We start from the raw sequence: 5000 nt of genomic DNA, 5'->3' as shown, positions 1-5000 counted from the left end.
GCCTGCGCTCGTAGTGGCAGTCCCGAGGCAACGTTTCCCCCTGCTCACACTGGCTCTCGGCCCCCGTGCCCCTGTTGGTGACAGCAAAGTTCATTCCGCCTACCAGGGGCCCGAGGCCCAGCTCACAGCTGGCCGTGTGTCTGACCCGTCGGCACATGTGTGCAGCCACTACGGGTGCCTGCCTCCGGACTGGCAGTCCCCAGGCAGTGTTTCCCCCCTTTCATACACTGAATCTCGGCTCCTTTTCCCCTGTTGATGAAAGCAAAGTTCATTCCGCCTACCAGGGGCTCGAGGCCCAGCTCACATCTAGCCATGTGTGTGCCCGGTCAGGACATGCGTACGGCCACTGCGGGTGCCTGCGCTCGTAGTGGCAGTCCCGAGGCAACGTTTCCCCCTGCTTACACTGGCTCTCGGCCCCCGTGCCCCTGTTGGTGACAGCAAAGTTCATTCCGCCTACCAGGGGCCCGAGGCCCAGCTCACATCTAGCCATGCGTGTGCCCCGCCAGGACACGCGTACTGCCGCTACGGGTGCCTGTGCCTGTAGTGGCAGCCCCGTAGTGGCAGTGTTTCCACCTACTCACTCCGGAGATCGGCTCTCGTGGGCCTGTAGGTGACCATCAAGTATATTCCGCCTACCAGGGGCACGAGGCCCAGCTCAAAACTAGCCATGCGTGCTTCCCGTCAGGACGTGAGTACGGCCACTGCGGGTGCCTGCACCCGCAGTGGCAGCCCCGTGGCAGTGTCTCGCCCTTCTCTCACCCGATCACGGCTCCCGTGCCCCCCTTGGTGAGGGTGTAGTATATTCCGCCTACCAGGGGCACGAGGCCCAGCTCACATCTAGCCATGCGTGTGCCCCGTCAGGACATGAGTACGGCCACTGCGGGTGCCTGTGCCTGTTGAGGCAGCCTCGAGGCAGGGTTCCCCCCTACTTACAACGGATCTCGGCTTCCGTGCCCCTGTGGGTCACGGTGAAGTATATTCCAACTACCAGGGGCACGAGGCCCAGCTCGCAACTAGCTATGTAATGGCCCCCACAGGACATGGGTACGGCCACTACGGGTGCCTATGCCTGTAGTGGGGGCCCCGAGGCAGTGTTTCCCCCTGCTTACACCGACTCTCGGCTCTCTTGCCCCTGTGGGTGACCATAAAGTACGTTCCACCTACCAGGGGCACGAGACCCAGCTCACAACTGGCCATGCTTGTGTCCCATCAGGACATGTGTACAGCCACCACTGGTGCCTGCACCAGCAGTGGCAGCCCCGAGGCAGTGTTTCCACCTACTCACTCTGGAGATCGGCTCTCGTGGGCCTGTAGGTGACCATCAAGTATATTCCGACTACCAGGGGCACGAGGCCCAGCTCACAACTAGCCATGCGTGCTTCCCGTCAGGACGTGAGTACGGCCCCCGCAGTGGCAACCCCCGAGGCAGTGTCTCGCCCTTCTCTCACCCGATCACGGCTCCCGTGCCCCCCTTGGTGAGGGTGTAGTATATTCCGCCTACCAGGGGCACGAGGCCCAGCTCACATCTAGCCATGCGTGTGCCCCTTCAGGACATGAGTACGGCCACTGCGGGTGCCTGTGCCTGTTGAGGCAGCCTCGAGGCAGGGTTCCCCCCTACTTACAACGGATCTCGGCTTCCGTGCCCCTGTGGGTCACAGTGAAGTATATTCCAACTACCAGGGGCACGAGGCCCAGCTCGCAACTAGCTATGTAATGGCCCCCACAGGACATGGGTACGGCCACTACGGGCGCCTATGCCTGTAGTGAGAGGCCCCGAGGCAGTGTTTCCCCCTGCTTACACCGACTCTCGGCTCTCTTGCCCCTGTCGGTGACCATAAAGTACATTCCACCTACCAGGGGCACGAGACCCAGCTCACAACTGGCCATGCTTGTGTCCCATCAGGACATGTGTACAGCCACTACTAGTGCCTGCACCAGCAGTGGCATCCCCGTGGCAGTGTTTCCCCCTACTTACACCGGATCTCGGCTCCCGTGCCCCTGCCGGTCACAGTGAAGTATTTTCTACCTACCAGGGGCACGAGGCCCAGCTCACATCTAGCCATGCGTGTGCCCCTTCAGGACATGAGTACGGCCACTGCGGGTGCCTGTGCCTGTTGAGGCAGCCTCGAGGCAGGGTTCCCCCCTACTTACAACGGATCTCGGCTTCCGTGCCCCTGTGGGTCACAGTGAAGTATATTCCAACTACCAGGGGCACGAGGCCCAGCTCGCAACTAGCTATGTAATGGCCCCCACAGGACATGGGTACGGCCACTGCGGGTGCCTATGCCTGTAGTGGGGGGGCCCCGAGGCAGTGTTTCCCCCTGCTTACACCGACTCTCGGCTCTCTAGCCCCTGTCGGTGACCATAAAGTACATTCCACCTACCAGGGGCACGAGACCCAGCTCACAACTGGCCATGCTTGTGTCCCATCAGGACATGTGTACAGCCACTACTGGTGCCTGCACCAGCAGTGGCATCCCCGTGGCAGTGTTTCCCCCTACTTACACCGGATCTCGGCTCCCGTGCCCCTGCCGGTCACAGTGAAGTATTATCTACCTACCAGGGGCACGAGGCCCAGCTCACGTCTAGCCATGCGTGTGCCCCGTCAGGACGTGAGTACGGCCACTTCGGGCGCCTGCACCCGCAGTGGCAGCCCCGAGGCAGGGTTCCCCCCTTCTAACAACGGATCTCGGCTTCCTTGCCCCTGTGGGTCACAGTGAAGTATATTCCGACTACCAGGGGCACGAGGCCCAGCTCACAATTAGCCATGCGTGCTTCCCGTCAGGACGTGAGTACGGCCACTACGGGTGCCTGCACCCGCAGTGGCAGCCCCGAGGCAGTGTTTCGCCCTTCTCTCACCCGATCACGGTCCCGTGCCCCCGTTGGTGAGGGTATAGTATATTCCGCCTACCAGGGGCACGAGGCCCAGCTCACATCTAGCCATACGTGTGTCCCATCGGGACATGTGTACAGCCACTACTGGTGCCAGCACCAGCAGTGGCATCCCCGAGGCAGGGTTCCCCCCTACTTACACCGGATCTCGGCTCCCGTGCCCCTGCCGGTCACAGTCAAGTATTTTCTACCTACCAGGGGCACGAGGCCCAGCTCACAGCTAGGGCCCTCACATTGTCATGCAATGTGAGAGGGAGATGGCAATGAGGATGTTTTGCTTTGTCTTGTCTTGTTTTGTTTTGTTTTGTTTGGGGTGTGTGCGCAGGGGGTCGTACGGGGGGACCTGTGTCCGGAGCGAGTCCCTCCCTCCCTCCCCCTCTCTCTCTTGCTCTCCCTCTCGTGCCCCTGGTACGTGGAGGTGAGAGGGAGATGGCAATGAGGATGTTTCGCTCTGTCTTGTTGTGTTTTGTTTTGTTTGGGGTGTGTGCGCAGGGGGTCGTACGGGGGGACCTGTGTCCGGAGCGAGTCCCTCCCTCCCTGCCTCCCCCTCTCTCTCTTGCTCTCCCTCTCGTGCCCCTGGTACGTGGAGGTGAGAGGGAGATGGCAATGAGGATGTTTTGCTTTGTCTTGTTGTGTTGTGTTTTGTTTGGGGTGTGTGCGCGCAGGGGGTCGTACGGGGGGACCTGTGTCCGGAGCGAGTCCCTCCCTCCCTGCCTCCCCCTCTCTCTCCTGCTCTCCCTCTCGTGCCCCTGGTACGTGGAAGTGAGAGGGAGATGGCAATGAGGATGTTTTGCTTTGTCTTGTTGTGTTGTGTTTTGTTTGGGGTGTGTGCGCGCAGGGGGTCGTACGGGGGGGACCTGTGTCCGGAGCGAGTCCCTCCCTCCCTCCCCCCCTGCCTCCCCCTCTCTCTCCTGCTCTCCCTCTCGTGCCCCTGGTACGTGGAGGTGAGAGGGAGATGGCAATGAGGATGTTTCGCTCTGTCTTGTTGTGTTTTGTTTTGTTTGGGGTGTGTGCGCAGGGGGTCGTACGGGGGGACCTGTGTCCGGAGCGAGTCCCTCCCTCCCTGCCTCCCCCTCTCTCTCTTGCTCTCCCTCTCGTGCCCCTGGTACGTGGAGGTGAGAGGGAGATGGCAATGAGGATGTTTTGCTTTGTCTTGTTGTGTTGTGTTTTGTTTGGGGTGTGTGCGCGCAGGGGGTCGTACGGGGGGACCTGTGTCCGGAGCGAGTCCCTCCCTCCCTGCCTCCCCCTCTCTCTCCTGCTCTCCCTCTCGTGCCCCTGGTACGTGGAAGTGAGAGGGAGATGGCAATGAGGATGTTTTGCTTTGTCTTGTTGTGTTGTGTTTTGTTTGGGGTGTGTGCGCGCAGGGGGTCGTACGGGGGGGACCTGTGTCCGGAGCGAGTCCCTCCCTCCCTCCCCCCCTGCCTCCCCCTCTCTCTCCTGCTCTCCCTCTCGTGCCCCTGGTACGTGGAAGTGAGAGGGAGATGGCAATGAGGATGTTTTGCTTTGTCTTGTTGTGTTGTGTTTTGTTTGGGGTGTGTGCGCGCAGGGGGTCGTACGGGGCGGACCTGTGTCCGGAGCGAGTCCCTCCCCCCCTCCCCCCCTGCCTCCCCCTCTCTCTCTTGCTCTCCCTCTCGTGCCCCTGGTACGTGGAGGTGAGAGGGAGATGGCAATGAGGATGTTTTGCTTTGTCTTGTTGTGTTTTGTTTTGTTTGGGGTGTGTGCGCAGGGGGTCGTACCGGGGGCCCTGTGTCCGGAGCGGGTCCCCCCCCCCCTCCCCCTCTCTCTCTCGCTCTCCCTCTCGTGCCCCTGGTAGGTGGATCCACCTACCAAGGGTGCAAAAGTGCCCTGACTAGCCTAGTCTGTCCCGCAAGATTGCCTTTTTTCACCTCACAAATCCTCAATCTGCCTCTCTAAGGGTTTTTGGGGTTTTTGCACTGGGCCCCTTCGGCCATCCACCGGGGCCCGACCCCGCGCCTCTGCGGTGCGCCCCTCGCCGCTTTTGTCCTTTTTTTCACGCCGTTCGATCGACCGGGCCCTCCTCTTGGGCCTTGGGGCCCCCAACCGGAGAACCGGCATCGGCACGATTTCGAGAGACGGGTTTTCGGAAT

Source organism: Halichoeres trimaculatus, unplaced genomic scaffold (genome assembly GCF_033239565.1).
Source record: "Halichoeres trimaculatus isolate MK-OKI-2021-1 unplaced genomic scaffold, fHalTri1.1 fHalTri1_scaffold_26, whole genome shotgun sequence".
Taxonomy (NCBI): Eukaryota; Metazoa; Chordata; class Actinopteri; order Labriformes; family Labridae; genus Halichoeres; species Halichoeres trimaculatus.
The sequence above is the reverse complement of the archived record's forward strand: the minus strand, read 5'-3'. Positions refer to the sequence as shown.